The sequence below is a fragment of the Misgurnus anguillicaudatus genome, chromosome 5 (genome assembly GCF_027580225.2).
Source record: "Misgurnus anguillicaudatus chromosome 5, ASM2758022v2, whole genome shotgun sequence".
Lineage (NCBI taxonomy): Eukaryota > Metazoa > Chordata > Actinopteri > Cypriniformes > Cobitidae > Misgurnus > Misgurnus anguillicaudatus.
This window is the reverse complement of record NC_073341.2, coordinates 28,132,501-28,150,577: the sequence shown is the minus strand read 5'-3', so window position 1 is coordinate 28,150,577 and position 18,077 is coordinate 28,132,501. Positions and strand designations below refer to the sequence as shown.

Genomic DNA, 18,077 nt, shown 5'->3' with positions numbered 1-18,077 from the left:
GCACATTTTTATCCATTCTAAATTTACCCTAATTTAACACTTTTCAGGTTTTCAATATTCTAATCACATATACATATATAGATGCTTTATGCAAATGTATGTTAACAACAGCCTGTTTACATTTTAACAGAATCACCAGCCATTGTTTTGTATATGAATTTTCCTTTCAGAAGATTTTTCTTTCTCCATTTTTGTTTGCTGCTGCATTATTTGTGACCTGTGCTGGCAAGTTGAGTCGGAATTAGCAAATTTAAAAAAAATAGTTGTCCATATTTTGACATTCTCTATTAAAACATAGAACAATGCATGATTTGTTGAAATATAACAAAATATGACAGAACTACACGTGTTTGAAGTTGAAAGAGTCAAATTACCACAAACATTTCCACATCCATACATTATATTACCACATCAATACCTTAAAATCACTGGTAAAACTATTAGATTTAGCACACACAAAGCAAAAACATCATCAATGTATGTTCAACTTTTTTTCCTTTTGTTTGATTGACATTGTGACAGACTGCTTAAAATCTAAGTGATCTAATATAATGTTACACATCAGATAGTTTTACCCAACAGTTAACCAAACATTTACTTAAAACATAACAGATTATAGAGCCTACCTGCGTGAATTCTTATCAAAACAGATATTTGTAAAACTGTAATTTTGTGTAGATGTCTATATATCCGGGTCGCGCACTCGCGCGTCTGTGTGCACGCGCTTCAGATATCAGTCAGTCAGCGTGAGGGGATCGCTTTTGAGTCTTGTCGCTCTTAATAACTCTTTAAAGAGCACCAATTATGCTAATAAATTGGCACGTTAGCACGTAAATGCAGTATCCCATAGTACATACATGTTATTAAAACTTGAACTAATGCATTGTGAGTCTTATAAATTGCTTACATACCTCACCGATTTCCCACTGTCTGAAAAACGCTCGGTTTAGTTCCTGTCTCCGCCTCCCAAAATGTCTAGTGTAATCGGATTGGTCAGATGACTACTCAACTGTTATTGGTCAGCTGGGTTCGTCGTGTGTTTGAAAGGTTACGCCCCTGACTACGTGTGGGTTGACACACCGGTTCTGACTGAGAGAGTCACAGCCTCAGAGGCAACGTAAACAAGCGTTATATTTCTCTATAAACGATGGTGTCTGTACTGCCTTACCACTTCGAGCTCGATCCAGAGAGTTCAGAAGGCCGTTACGATATAAACGATCTCCGTCAATGAATGCGATTGGATTTAACTTTTTTAGGTGTCCTTAGCTCTGCCAGAATGCTAAACGAAGACGAAAATGTGTTGCAAAGACATCCAAAAGGTAATTATAACGTACTACATAACTATATGGAAACACCAAATGTAGCACATAGAAAGTATTTGTTGAAATGATTATAAAACGATTTCACTTGGTAATTTCTACATTATTTTACTATAGTAAAATGTATTATAAAAGACTGTTTACATACTCTATTACTGTGCAAACTATATGGAAACACCAAATGTAGCACATAGAAAGTATTTGTTGAAATGATTATAAAACGATTTCACTTGGTAATTTCTACATTATTTTACTATAGTAAAATGTATTATAAAAGACTGTTTACATACTCTATTACTGTGCAAACTATATGGAAACACCAAATGTAGCACATAGAAAGTATTTGTTGAAATGATTATAAAACGATTTCACTTGGTAATTTCTACATTATTTTACTATAGTAAAATGTATTATAAAAGACTGTTTACATACTCTATTACTGTGCAAACTATATGGAAACACCAAATGTAGCACATAGAAAGTATTTGTTGAAATGATTATAAAACGATTTCACTTGGTAATTTCTACATTATTTTACTATAGTAAAATGTATTATAAAAGACTGTTTACATACTCTATTACTGTGCAAACTATATGGAAACACCAAATGTAGCACATAGAAAGTATTTGTTGAAATGATTATAAAACGATTTCACTTGGTAATTTCTACATTATTTTACTATAGTAAACTTCATTATAAAATACTGCTTACATACTATTTGACTGTGCTATGTTTTTACTTATTAGGTTTTAAGGAGAATGCAACAGGTTCCAGGGCCTCTTACCTGCGTGATTCATCATCCAGGTTTTGCACAAATTGTCTAAATCCCTACACACAGAACATTTATTGTACCGACTATAAGCCTTTGAGGCGCAGGACTAGAGTAAGTTTTATTACATTTTTAAACCAATAACACTAAAGTATTATTATAGTAACAAAGTACCCAAAAGAACAAAAGATGTAACTTTAAAGAAAATATAGTAGTCAGTCAAAAGTTTATTTATTACAAATATATATTTAACTGTTAAACAATATACAAATAAACATACTTTAGTAACCATATAGTGCTCTTCTTTCAAAAAATTGTTCAATTCACTTCTTACAGCTATCTATTCAGATAAATGGCATATCAAAGCTTTGTCAGCTGGTGCTATCTAAGACGACACTTTAGGGTTATCATCCTGTCGTGTGTTGTTCTCCAGATATGCTTGGAGCTTCCTGATCGGAATGTTGGCTTCCGACGACCCCTGCACTGAAGATGGCATGCAATCACGTCCTCCTTTGAAGGTCTCTCAAACTGTGATGCCAGGTCCATTGGAATCGGGGTTTCCTTCAGCTTATCTTCAAATACCTCATCAAACACAAGCCTGATCACATCATCCACATAACTGTACAAATATTGCAGTCAATAAATCTTTTGTTTTGATAATTTATTTCCCTGCTTCATACATTAAGTTTTTAATTATGAATGTATTTGAAATAAAACATTACTGCTTACAGTATGTCACTTGTGTGTTTTGGGAACATAGCCTTGTACTTTCCCTCTCCTGCTTTTGTTATGGCTTGGTGACATTGTAATGGATGGCTGCAAGGTACAACCTGTAAAAATATAAATATGCAATTCATTTATTCTAAAAGTAAATACTACTTTACTTTATTTAACACAGTAACTAAAATACCTAAATACCTGCACAGCATTCCAATAAATGGGAAAGTCACATTTTTTGCTGCAAATCTGAAATCTCAGGCTACGGACGGCAAAGGCATCCACTGATGATGGTGATTGAAACATTGTGAAACGATGCTACTGCCTGGGTTCCTATGATTATGCAGAGAAAAAAACTTTGTCATCATCAGTTATACATTTAAGACTGGTAGTGGTTTCACTAGCTAAATACATCATATGTGTTACACACCTTTGCTCCTCATATGCCTTGTACTGTGTGTAATGATGTTGCATGTTTGCATACAGTGTAGAAGGATGTGTCCAGCTGCGAATCTAGGATATACACAAATAAAACAAACATGTATTCAGTCAAAAAGACATATTATAACAATAGAGTACAACGATTATAAATCGTTAGACTATTCATTAAAACGTTAATGTATTACATGTTACATGGCCCAACATTAGCAACACACATTACGTGTTTACTTCGTTTCAAAATCTAAGAAAGCTTAAAGTAAAAACAACAGTAAAATACATATAACGTTAAACAAATCATCTGTACTTAGAGTTTCTTGAGTTTGATCATGAGAACAAACTTTACCGGTAAGTTAACAGTTTAGCTGGAACAGCTTAGCAAGTTTGTAAACACGTCTAAATAAACATAGATAAAAACGATAGTCTGCATAATTCAACATACACGTGTGTAAATATGGTTCGTTGTTTATGAAATACATTATTACAACACAAAACAATTAGCTTGCAAGCTTAGCACACAGATCTATATCTGAGCTCTACAAGCACATAATGTTAAGCTCCGGTTACAGGTAACGTAACTTACAGTAAAGGCAAATAATAAACATGAATACTTACAGCCTGTGATCCAGAAGTGCACGGTAATCCAACTTTCAGGAGGAGACGTCGCGCAGCTTTGGTTCATGAGAAGCAGTTATTGTGAAAACTCCGTGAACAACTTCTGACTGGATTTTTCCGGAACCGTATTAAACATGATGTCCTCTGTGTTAGTCCATAAAGTGCTATTTTGCCCTTGCATCTAAAGAGACAGCGTCTACTCGAGAGATTTAATCGCTTAAACAATGAAACAAGAGTTTGCAAACAGGGTCAAAGCAGGGACTCCCAACCTCCGCCATTTTAGCTCTCTTCTGACTCAGCGCTCTCCACCCCCGTCTTTGAGGGCGTACCCAAGCCAAGCAGAGAGGGCTGAACTATGATAATGTTGGTCTTATCTACGTCACCAATCCCAGGAAGTAAACTGTTGCCTACAATCCGAGTGTTTTTTGTAGTCCTCGAACGTTAGAGACGATAACTCGCGTCATCGTTTTCTTTGAGGTATGTACTTTTTGAATATCGTTAGCATGTACTAATACACACTTACACACAAAAGGATGTTTAAAAACGTGTATCTCATAATAGGTGCTCTTTAACATTAATCAGGTACCGAACTTTTATCTCTCTTAATGGCTCTTTTAACATCAAGCAAGTCCTGCAGTCTATTTTCTAAGTCATGCATAAAAGCGAAACCAAACTGAATTGAGACGCATTTTTGTATTAGATTAAGCATTAGGAGGACGGTAACGAGGCTGAATCTAGCTTCTTATTCGCAGCTTCTTATTGACGCTTTTCGTTCCACCTTAAAAGACGCGACCCTTCCGCGTTTGCAGTTTCTTTTTCACGCACAGCTTAGGGACCGTAGCGCAATATCTCTTATTCGTGCTGTTTTGAGTGATCATGTTTCTTTTGTTACTGTGAGAGTAATATACATTTGAAAATAAACAGAATAACAGAGTTATGAAAGAAAACGGATAGTCAGAATGTAAAGATACACTATATGTTGTAAATTTACATTGTTAAACGTGTCATCTTTGGATTGCATTAATGGATCATCTTAATATATATGTCTTTGTGATGTTTGTGTGGGTGCTTGCGTGTGTGTGTGGATATGCGTGTGTGTGGATGTGCGTGTGTGTGGATGTGCGTCTGTGTGTGTGTGTGTGTGTGTGTGTGTGCGCGCGCGCGCGGGCGTGCTTGCGAGTATGCGTGTGCTCGCGGGTGCGTGCATTAGTGTGTGTGTGAGCACGCGGGTGTGTGTGTGTGTGTGTGTGTGTGTGTGTGTGTGTGTGTGTGTGTGTGTGTGTGTGTGTGAGAGAGAGAGAGAGAGAAAGAGAGAGAGTGCGCGAGGGTGTGTATGTGTGTGGGGCCGCGCGGGCCGTGTGTGTGTGTGTGTGTGTGTGTGTGCGGGCGCGCGCACGCGTGTGCGAGTGTGTGTGCGCGGGTGCGAGTGTGTGTGCGCGGGTGCGTTTGAAGTTTGCAGATGACTCTAGAAATGATGAATCTATACATACAGAAGCTTAGAGAGCCTGTTGCTTCAAACTGTGGAGATGAGAGTAGATTTCCTGAAGAGCCCCTATCACTCCCTCTCAATATTTTCAAATTTACTGTGCCAGAATTTTTGTTCCACAAGACATCTTCACCTTAAGCAGTTACAGTAGCACATTTGCTCCGAACTTGCTGTTTTAAAATGCAGTATTGTATAGTGCAATATCCCATACTAGGGTTTAATAGGGTTAACTGTGTAAATACACAGTACGATATACATTATATACAGTTTTATATAAAGTACTTATAGATATTTGTAAATAACTCTCTCACTTGCTTCTTATCTATATTATTTGTTTTAATTTCTAATTTTACATTAAATGTTGCTATTTGCTGTTTATCTATATACTGTTTGTCTGTACCAAACTAAAATACATTTCTTGTGCAAGTGTGCACAATTGGCAAATAAAGCTTATTTTGATTCTGGTTCTGATACTTATTGTAGCTGTTTATACTTTACAAGACGTAATGACACAACATCAAACTCAATGTGCATTTATTATACAAATTATTTCTTATTACATAGCACTCTCAAATTACTTTAAAGACGAATTGCATTGTCAGCTCAGTTGTTGGCACTATATCTGAGCTGCTTTCTGGGGTGCGTTTAAACTTTCACTGCAGGGTCACACCCAGTGCTGCTGTCTATCCTCGTGAAAAAATCTAATTTATTTACAGAAACATTTTAAAGTTATGGTCCCATAAACTTGGCATTTTTGACAATACAGTTACAGACACTGCATTTTAACCATATTTGAGGTGCAATATCTCAGTTGCCCTCTGGGGTGTGTTTAATATTTCAATTCAGGGTCACACTGAGTCCAAATGTCTATTACCATGCCAAAAATCAGACTTATTTACAGCAGCTTTTTAAAGTTATGGTCCCATAAACTTGGCATTTTTGACAGTACAGTTACAGACACTGCATTTTAACCAAATTTGAGGTGCAATATCTCAGTTGGCCTCTGGGGTGAGTTTAATATCTCAATGCAGGGTCACACTCAGTCCTCCTGCCTATCACCATAGCAAAAATCCGACTTATTTATAGCAGCATTTTAAAGTTATGGTCCCATAAACTTGCCATTTTTGACAAGACAGTTACAGACACTGCATTTTAACCAAATTAGAGGTGCAATATCTCAGTTGGCCTCTGGGGTGCGTTTAATAATTCACTGCACAGTCACACTCAGTGCTCCTGTTTATCACCATAGGAAAAATCAGAATAATTTACAGCAGCATTTTAAAGTTATGGTCCCATAAACTTGGCATTTTTGACAATACAGTTACAGACACTGCATTTTAACCATATTTGAGGTGCAATATCTCAGTTGGCCTCTGGGGTACGTTTAATATCTCAATGCAGGGTCACACACAGTGCTACTGCCTATCACCATAGCAAAAATCAGACTTATTTACAGCAGCATTTTAAAGTTATGGTCCCATAAACTTGCAATTTTTGACAATACAGTTACAGACACTGCATTTTAACCATATTTGAGGTGCAATATCTCAGTTGGCCTCTGGGGTGCGTTTAATATCTCAATGCAGGGTCACACTCAGTGCTCCTGCCTATCACCATAGGAAAAATCGGACTTATTTACAGCAGCATTTTAAAGTTATGGTCCCATAAACTTGGCATTTTTCACAATACAGTAACAGACACTGCATTTTAACCAAATTTATGGTGCTATATCTCAGTTGCCCTCTGGGGTGCGTTTAATATTTCAATACAGGGTCACACTCAGTGCTCCTGTCTATCACCATAGGAAAAATCAGACTTATTTACAGCAGCATTTTAAAGTTATGGTCCCATAAACTTGCCATTTTTGACAAGACAGTTACAGACACTGCATTTTAACCAAATTAGAGGTGCAATATCTCAGTTGGCCTCTGGGGTGCGTTTAATATTTCAATACAGGGTCACACTCAGTGCTCCTGTCTATCACCATAGGAAAAATCAGATTTTTTTACAGCAGCATTTTAAAGTTATGGTCCCATAAACTTGCAATTTTTGACAATACAGTTACAGACACTGCATTTTAACCATATTTGAGGTGCAATATCTCAATTGGCCTCTGGGGTGCGTTTAATATCTCAATGCAGGGTCACACTCAGTGCTCCTGCCTATCACCATAGGAAAAATCAGACTTATTTACAGCAGCATTTTAAAGTTATGGGCCCATAAACTTGGCATTTTTCACAATACAGTAACAGACACTGCATTTTAACCAAATTTATGGTGCTATATCTCAGTTGCCCTCTGGGGTGCGTTTAATATTTCAATACAGGGTCACACTCAGTGCTCCTGTCTATCACCATAGGAAAAATCAGACATATTTACAGCAGCATTTTAAAGTTATGGTCCCATAAAGTTGGGCATTTTTGACAAGACAGTAAAAGTAATTGCACTTTAATCAAATTTGAGGTACTATATCTCAGTTGCCCTCTGGGCTGCGTTTAATATCTCAATGCAGCGTCACACTCAGTGCTCCTGCCTATCACCATAGCAAAAATCAGACTTATTTACAGCAGCATTTTAAAGTTATGGTCCCATAAACTTGCCATTTTTGACAAGACAGTTACAGACACTGCATTTTAACCAAATTAGAGGTGCAATATCTCAGTTGGCCTCTGGGGTGCGTTTAATATTTCAATACAGGGGTCACACTCAGTGCTCCTGTCTATCACCATAGGAAAAATCAGACTTATTTACAGCAGCATTTTTAAGTTATGGGCCCATAAACTTGGCATTTTTTACAATACAGTTACAGACACTGCATTTTAACCAAATTTGAGGTGCAATATCTCAGTTGGCCTCTGGGGTGCGTTTAATATCTCAAAGCAGGGTCACACTCAGTGCTCCTGCCTATCACCATAGCAAAAATCAGAATAATTTACAGCAGCATTTTAAAGGTATGGTCCCATAAACTTGCAATTTTTGACAATACAGTTACAGACACTGCATTTTAACCATATTTGAGGTGCAATATCTCAGTTGGCCTCTGGGGTGCGTTTAATATCTCAATGCAGGGTCACACACAGTGCTACTGCCTATCACCATAGGAAAAATCAGACTTATTTACAGCAGCATTTTAAAGTTATGGGCCCATAAACTTGGCATTTTTCACAATACAGTAACAGACACTGCATTTTAACCAAATTTATGGTGCTATATCTCAGTTGCCCTCTGGGGTGCGTTTAATATTTCAATACAGGGTCACACTCAGTGCTCCTGTCTATCACCATAGGAAAAATCAGACATATTTACAGCAGCATTTTAAAGTTATGGTCCCATAAAGTTGGGCATTTTTGACAAGACAGTTAAAGTAATTGCACTTTAATCAAATTTGAGGTACTATATCTCAGATGCCCTCTGGGCTGCGTTTAATATCTCAATGCAGCGTCACACTCAGTGCTCCTGCCTATCACCATAGCAAACATCAGACTTATTTACAGCAGCATTTTAAAGTTATGGTCCAATAAACTTGCCATTTTTGACAATACAGTTACAAACACTGCATTTTAACCAAATTAGAGGTGCAATATCTCAGTTGGCCTCTGGGGTGCGTTTAATATTTCAATACAGGGGTCACACTCAGTGCTCCTGTCTATCACCATAGGAAAAATCAGACTTATTTACAGCAGCATTTTTAAGTTATGGGCCCATAAACTTGGCATTTTTTACAATACAGTTACAGACACTGCATTTTAACCATATTTGAGGTGCAATATCTCAGTTGGCCTCTGGGGTGCGTTTAATATCTCAATGCAGGGTCACACACAGTGCTACTGCCTATCACCATAGGAAAAATCAGACTTATTTACAGCAGCATTTTAAAGTTATGCTCCCATAAACTTGCCATTTTTGACAAGACAGTTACAGACCCTGCATTTTAACCAAATTAGAGGTGCAATATCTCAGTTGGCCTCTGGGGTGCGTTTAATATTTCAATACAAGGTCACACTCAGTGCTCCTGTCTATCACCATAGCAAAAATCAGACTTATTTACAGCAGCATTTTAAAGTTATGGGCCCATAAACCTGGCATTTTTTACAATACAGTTACAGACACTGCATTTTAACCATATTTGAGGTGCAATATCTCAGTTGGCCTCTGGGGTGCGTTTAATATCTCAATGCAGGGTCACACACAGTGCTACTGCCTATCACCATAGCAAAAATCAGACTTATTTACAGCAGCATTTTAAAGTTATGGTCCCATAAACTTGCCATTTTTGACAAGACAGTTACAGACACTGCATTTTAACCAAATTAGAGGTGCAATATCTCAGTTGGCCTCTGGGGTGCGTTTAATATTTTAATACAGGGTCACACTCAGTGCTCCTGTCTATCACCATAGGAAAAATCAGACTTTTTTACAGCAGCATTTTAAAGTTATGGTCCCATAAACTTGCAATTTTTGACAATACAGTTACAGACACTGCATTTTAACCATATTTGAGGTGCAATATCTCAGTTGGCCTCTGGGGTGCGTTTAATATTTTAATACAGGGTCACACTCAGTGCTCCTGTCTATCACCATAGGAAAAATCAGACTTTTTTACAGCAGCATTTTAAAGTTATGGTCCCATAAACTTGCAATTTTTGACAATACAGTTACAGACACTGCATTTTAACCATATTTGAGGTGCAATATCTCAGTTGGCCTCTGGGGTGCGTTTAATATCTCAATGCAGGGTCACACTCAGTGCTCCTGCCTATCACCATAGGAAAAATCAGACTTATTTACAGCAGCATTTTAAAGTTATGGGCCCATAAACTTGGCATTTTTCACAATACAGTAACAGACACTGCATTTTACCCAATTTATGGTGCTATATCTCAGTTGCCCTCTGGGGTGCGTTTAATATTTCAATACAGGGTCACACTCAGTGCTCCTGTCTATCACCATATGAAAAATCAGAATAATTTACAGCAGCATTTTAAAGTTATGGTCCCATAAATTTGGGCATTTTTGACAAGACAGTTAAAGTAATTGCACTTTAATCAAATTTGAGGTACTATATCTCAGTTGCCCTCTGGGCTGCTTTTAATATCTCAATGCAGCGTCACACTCAGTGCTCCTGCCTATCACCATAGCAAAAATCAGACTTATTTACAGCAGCATTTTAAAGTTATGGTCCCATAAACTTGCAATTTTTGACAAGACAGTTACAGACACTGCATTTTAACCAAATTAGAGGTGCAATATCTTAGTTGGCCTCTGGGGTGCGTTTAATATTTCAATACAGGGGTCACACTCAGTGCTCCTGCCTATCACCATAGCAAAAATCAGACTTATTTACAGCAGCATTTTAAAGTTATGGTCCCATAAACTTGCAATTTTTGACAAGACAGTTACAGACACTGCATTTTAACCAAATTAGAGGTGCAATATCTTAGTTGGCCTCTGGGGTGCGTTTAATATCTCAATGCAGGGTCACACTCAGTGCTCCTGCCTATCACCATAGGAAAAATCAGACTTATTTACAGCAGCATTTTAAAGTTATGGGCCCATAAACTTGGCATTTTTCACAATACAGTAACAGACACTGCATTTTACCCAATTTATGGTGCTATATCTCAGTTGCCCTCTGGGGTGCGTTTAATATTTCAATACAGGGTCACACTCAGTGCTCCTGTCTATCACCATATGAAAAATCAGAATAATTTACAGCAGCATTTTAAAGTTATGGTCCCATAAATTTGGGCATTTTTGACAAGACAGTTAAAGTAATTGCACTTTAATCAAATTTGAGGTACTATATCTCAGTTGCCCTCTGGGCTGCTTTTAATATCTCAATGCAGCGTCACACTCAGTGCTCCTGCCTATCACCATAGCAAAAATCAGACTTATTTACAGCAGCATTTTAAAGTTATGGTCCCATAAACTTGCAATTTTTGACAAGACAGTTACAGACACTGCATTTTAACCAAATTAGAGGTGCAATATCTTAGTTGGCCTCTGGGGTGCGTTTAATATTTCAATACAGGGGTCACACTCAGTGCTCCTGCCTATCACCATAGCAAAAATCAGACTTATTTACAGCAGCATTTTAAAGTTATGGTCCCATAAACTTGCAATTTTTGACAAGACAGTTACAGACACTGCATTTTAACCAAATTAGAGGTGCAATATCTTAGTTGGCCTCTGGGGTGCGTTTAATATTTTAATACAGGGTCACACTCAGTGCTCCTGTCTATCACCATAGGAAAAATCAGACTTATTTACAGCAGCATTTTAAAGTTATGGTCCCATAAACTTGCAACTTTTGACAATACAGTTACAGACACTGCATTTTAACCATATTTGAGGTGCAATATCTCAGTTGGCCTCTGGGGTGCGTTTAATAATTCACTGCACAGTCACACTCAGTGCTCCTGTCTATCACCATAGGAAAAATCAGAATAATTTACAGCAGCATTTTAAAGTTATGGTCCCATAAAGTTGGGCATTTTTGACAAGACAGTTAAAGTAATTGCACTTTAATCAAATTTGAGGTACTATATCTGTCTATCACCATAGGAAAAATCAGACCTATTTACCACAGCATTTTTAAGTTATGGTCCCATAAACTTGGGCATTTTTGACAATACAGTTACAGACATTGCATTTTAACCATATTTGTGGTGCTATATCTCAGTTGTCCTCTGGGGTGCGTTTAATATTTCAATACAGGCTCACAGTCAGTGCTCCTGTCTATGACCATGCCAAACATCAGCCTTATTTACAGCAGCATTTTAAAGTTATGGTCCCATAAAGTTGGGCATTTTTGACAAGACAGTTAAAGTAATTGCACTTTAATCAAATTTGAGGTACTATATCTCAGTTGCCCTCTGGGCTGCGTTTAATATCTCAATGCAGCGTCGCACTCAGTGCTCCTGCCTATCACCATAGCAAAAATCCGACTTATTTACAGCAGCATTTTAAAGTTATGGTCCCATAAACTTGGCATTTTTGACAATACAGTTACAGACACTGCATTTTAACCAAATTTGAGGTGCAATATCTCAGTTGGCCTCTGGGGTGCGTTTAATATCTCAAAGCAGGGTCACACTCAGTGCTCCTGCCTATCACCATAGCAAAAATCAGAATAATTTACAGCAGCATTTTAAAGGTATGGTCCCATAAACTTGGCATTTTTGACAATACAGTTACAAACACTGCATTTTAACCATATTTGAGGTGCAATATCTCAGTTGGCCTCTGGGGTGCGTTTAATATTTCAATACAGTGTCACACTCAGTGCTCCTGTCTATCACCATAGGAAAAATCAGACTTATTTACAGCAGCATTTTAAAGTTATGGTCCCATAAACTTGGCATTTTTCACAATACAGTAACAGACACTGCATTTTAACCAAATTTATGGTGCTATATCTCAGTTGCCCTCTGGGGTGCGTTTAATATTTCAATACAGGGTCACACTCAGTGCTCCTGTCTATCACCATAGGAAAAATCAGACTTATTTACAGCAGCATTTTAAAGTTATGGTCCCATAAACTTGCCATTTTTGACAAGACAGTTACAGACACTGCATTTTAACCAAATTAGAGGTGCAATATCTCAGTTGGCCTCTGGGGTGCGTTTAATATTTCAATACAGGGTCACACTCAGTGCTCCTGTCTATCACCATAGGAAAAATCAGATTTTTTTACAGCAGCATTTTAAAGTTATGGTCCCATAAACTTGCAATTTTTGACAATACAGTTACAGACACTGCATTTTAACCATATTTGAGGTGCAATATCTCAATTGGCCTCTGGGGTGCGTTTAATATCTCAATGCAGGGTCACACTCAGTGCTCCTGCCTATCACCATAGCAAAAATCAGACTTATTTACAGCAGCATTTTAAAGTTATGGTCCCATAAACTTGCCATTTCTGACAAGACAGTTACAGACACTGCATTTTAACCAAATTAGAGGTGCAATATCTCAGTTGGCCTCTGGGGTGCGTTTAATATTTCAATACAGGGGTCACACTCAGTGCTCCTGTCTATCACCATAGGAAAAATCAGACTTATTTACAGCAGCATTTTAAAGTTATGGTCCCATAAACTTGCAACTTTTGACAATACAGTTACAGACACTGCATTTTAACCATATTTGAGGTGCAATATCTCAGTTGGCCTCTGGGGTGCGTTTAATAATTCACTGCACAGTCACACTCAGTGCTCCTGTCTATCACCATAGGAAAAATCAGAATAATTTACCGCAGCATTTTAAAGTTATGGGCCCATAAAGTTGGGCATTTTTGACAAGACAGTTAAAGTAATTGCACTTTAATCAAATTTGAGGTACTATATCTGTCTATCACCATAGGAAAAATCAGACCTATTTACCACAGCATTTTTAAGTTATGGTCCCATAAACTTGGGCATTTTTGACAATACAGTTACAGACATTGCATTTTAACCATATTTGTGGTGCTATATCTCAGTTGTCCTCTGGGGTGCGTTTAATATTTCAATGCAGGGTCACAGTCAGTGCTCGTGTCTATCACCATGCCAAACATCAGACTTATTTACAGCAGCATTTTAAAGTTATGGTCCCATAAACTTGGCATTTTTGACAATACAGTTAAAGACACTGCATTTTAACCAAATTTGAGGTGCAATATCTCAGTTGGCCTCTGGGGTGCGTTTAATATTTCAATACAGGGGTCACACTCAGTGCTCCTGTCTATCACTATACAAAAAAATCAGACTTATTTACAGCAGCATTTTAAAGTTATGGTCCCATAAACTTGCCATTTTTGACTAGACAGTTAAAGTAATAACACTTTAACCAAATTTGAGGTGCTATATCTCAGTTGTCCTCTGGGGTGCGTTTAATATTTCAATGCAAGGTTATGGGACCATAACAAATGCTGTTGTAAATTATTCTGATTTTTGGTATATTGATAGACAGGAGCACTGAGTGTGACGCTGCATTGAAATATTAAACGCACCCCAGAGGACAACTGAGATATAGCACCTCAAATATGGTTAAAATGCAATGCAATGTCTGTAACTGTATTGTCAAAAATGCCAAGTTTATGGGACCATAACTTTAAAATGCTGCTGTAAATAAGTCTGATGTTTGGCATGGTCATAGACAGGAGCATTGAGTGTGACCCTGCAGTGAAATATTAAACGCATCCCAGAGGACAACTGAGATATAGCACCTCAAATATGGTTAAAATGCAATGCAATGTCTGTAACTGTATTGTCAAAAATGCCAAGTTTATGGGACCATAACTTTAAAATGCTGCTGTAAATAAGGCTGATGTTTGGCATGGTCATAGACAGGAGCACTGACTGTGACCCTGCATTGAAATATTAAACGCACCCCAGAGGACAACTGAGATATAGCACCACAAATATGGTTAAAATGCAATGTCTGTAACTGTATTGTCAAAAATGCCCAAGTTTATAAGACCATAACTTTAAAATGCTGTGGTAAATAGGTCTGATTTTTGGCGTGGTGATAGACGGGGAGACTTAGTGTGAGGCTGCATTGAAATATTAAACGCACCCCAGAGGGCAACTGAGATATAGCACCTCAAATATGGTTAAAATGCAATGTCTATTAACTTTATTGTCAAAATGGCAAGTTTATGGGACCATAACTTTAAAATGCTGCTGTAAATAAGTGGGATTTGTGGTATGGTGATAGACAGAAGCACTGACTGTGACCCTGCATTGAAATATTAAACGCACGCATAATATTATTATTATGGGACCATAACTTTAAAATGCTGCTGTAAATAAGTCTGATGTTTGGCGTGGTGATGGATGGGGGGACTTAGTGTGAGGCTGCATTGAAATATTAAACGCACCCCAGAGGACAACTGAGATATAGCACCACAAATATGGTTAAAATGCACTGTCTGTAACTGTATTGTCAAAAAATGGCAAGTTTATGTGACCATAACTTTAAAATGCTGCAGTAAATAGGGCTGATTTTTGGGGTGGTGATAGATGGGGGGACTTAGTGTGAGGCTGCATTGAAATATTAAACGCACCCCAGAGGGCAACTGAGATATAGCACCTCAAATATGGTTAAAATGCAATGTCTATTAACTGTATTGTCAAAAATGCCAAGTTTATGGGACCATAACTTTAAAATGCTGCTGTAAATAAGTCTGATGTTTGGCATGGTGATAGACAGGAGCACTGACTGTGACCCTGCTTTGAAATATTAAACGCACCCCAGAGGACAACTGAGATATAGCACCTCAAATTTGGTTAAAATGCAATGCCTGTAACTGTATTGTCAAAAAATGGCAAGTTTATGTGACCATAACTTTAAAATGCTGCAGTAAATAAGTCTGATTTTTTGCATGGTGATAGACAGGAGCACTGACTGTGACCCTGCATTGAAATATTAAACGCACCCCAGAGGACAACTGAGATATAGCACCTCAAATTTGGTTAAAATGCAATGTCTGTAACTGTATTGTCAAAAAATGGCAAGTTTATGTGACCATAACTTTAAAATGCTGCAGTAAATAGAACTGATTTTTGGGGTGGTGATAGACGGGGGGACTTAGGGTGAGGCTGCATTGAAATATTAAACGCACCCCAGAGGGCAACTGAGATATAGCAGCTCAAAAATGGTAAATGTGCAATGTCTATTAACTGTATTGTCAAAAATGCCAAGTTTATGGGACCATAACTTTAAAATGCTGCTGTAAATAAGTCTGATGTTTGGCATGATGATAGACAGGAGCACTGACTGTGATCCTGCTTTGAAATATTAAACGCACCCCAGAGGACAACTGAGATATAGCACCTCAAATTTGGTTAAAATGCAATGCCTGTAACTGTATTGTCAAAAAATGGCAAGTTTATCTGACCATAACTTTAAAATGCTGCAGTAAATAGGGCTGACTTTTTGCATGGTGATAGACTGGAGCACTGACTGTGACCCTGCATTGAAATATTAAACGCACCCCAGAGGGCAACTGAGATATAGCACCACAAATATGTTAAAATGCACTGTCTGTAACTGTATTGTCAAAAAATGGCAAGTTTATGTGACCATAACTTTAAAATGCTGCAGTAAATAGGACTGATTTTTGGGGTGGTGATAGACGGGGGGACTTAGGGTGAGGCTGCATTGAAATATTAAACGCACCCCAGAGGGCAACTGAGATATAGCAGCTCAAAAATGGTAAATGTGCAATGTCTATTAACTGTATTGTCAAAAATGGCAAGTTTATGTGACCATAACTTTAAAATGCTGCAGTAAATCGGGCTGATTATTGGAGTGGTGATAGACGGGGGGAATTAGTGTGAGGCTGCATTGAAATATTAAACGCACCCCAGAGGGCAACTGAGATATAGCAGCTCAAAAATGGTAAATGTGCAATGTCTCTTAACTGTATTGTCAAAAATGCCAAGTTTCTGGGACCATAACTTTAAAATGCTGCTGTAAATATGTGTGATTTTTGGTATGGTGATAGACAGGAGCACTGACTGTGAGGCTGCATTGAAATATTAAACGCACCCCAGAGGGCAACTGAGATATATCACCTCAAATATGGTTAAAATGCAATGTCTATTAACTGTATTGTCAAAAATGCCAAGTTTATGGGACCATAACTTTAAAATGCTGCTGTAAATAAGTGTGATTTTTGGCATGGTAATAGACCGGATTACTGACTGTGACCCTGAATTGAAATCTTAAACGCACCCCAGAGGACAACTGAGATATAGCACCACAAATATGTTAAAATGCACTGTCTGTAACTGTATTGTCAAAAAATGGCAAGTTTATGTGACCAGAACTTTAAAATGCTGCAGTAAATAGGACTGATTTTTGGGGTGACGATAGACGGGGGGACTTAGGGTGAGGCTGCATTGAAATATTAAACGCACCCCAGAGGGCAACTGAGATATAGCAGCTCAAAAATGGTAAATATGCAATGTCTATTAACTGTATTGTCAAAATTGCCAAGTTTATGTGACCATAACTTTAAAAGGCTGCTGTAAATAAGTCTGATGTTTGGCATGGTGATAGACAGGTGCACTGACTGTGACCCTGCATTGAAATATTAAACGCACCCCAGAGGGTAACTGAGATATAGCACCTCAAATATGGTTAAAATGCAATGTCTATTAACTATATTGTCAAAAATGGCAAGTTTATGGGACCATAACTTTAAAATGCTGCTGTAAATAATTCTGACCTTTGGTAAGGTGATAGACAGCAGCATTGAGTGTGACCCTGCAGTGAAATATTAAACGCATCCCAGAGGACAACTGAGATATAGCACCTCAAATATGGTTAAAATGCAATGCAATGTCTGTAACTGTATTGTCAAAAATTCTAAGTTTATGGGACCATAACTTTAAAATGCTGCTGTAAATAAGGCTGATGTTTGGCATGGTGATAGACAGGAGCACTGAGTGTGACCCTGCAGTGAAATATTAAACGCACCCCAGAGGACAACTGAGATATAGCTCCTCAAATATGGTTAAAATGCAATGTCTGTAACTGTATTGTCAAAAATGCCAAGTTTATGGGACCATAATTTTAAAATGCTGCTGTAAATAAGTGTGATCTTTGGTATGGTGATCGACAGGAGCACTGAGTGTGACCTTACATTGAAATATTAAACGCACCCCAGAGGTCAACTGGGATATAGCACCTCAATTTTGGTTAAAATGCAGTGTTTGTAACTATTGTCAAAAATTCTAAGTTTAT

The 18,077-nt window shown here is 37.7% G+C and overlaps 2 long non-coding RNA genes across 3 annotated transcripts; one reads left to right on the top strand and one right to left on the bottom strand.

Moving 5' to 3' along the window:
- Positions 1–788: 788 nt before the first annotated feature.
- Positions 789–2,822, top strand: LOC129455775 (uncharacterized). The gene is made up of 3 exons (XR_012369692.1): positions 789–1,319; positions 2,067–2,203; positions 2,523–2,822. It is a non-coding gene; the product is annotated as an uncharacterized lncRNA (long non-coding RNA).
- Positions 2,299–4,434, bottom strand: LOC129423075 (uncharacterized). Of its 2 annotated transcripts, XR_012369691.1 has the most exons (5): positions 3,860–4,434; positions 3,237–3,319; positions 3,008–3,139; positions 2,819–2,919; positions 2,299–2,708 (listed from the first exon to the last, which is right to left on the bottom strand). It is a non-coding gene; the product is annotated as an uncharacterized lncRNA (long non-coding RNA). The 2 variants fall into 2 exon arrangements; XR_012369690.1 differs by having other exon boundaries at positions 2,299–2,919; positions 3,860–4,433.
- Between the last annotated feature and the right edge of the window lie 13,643 nt (positions 4,435–18,077).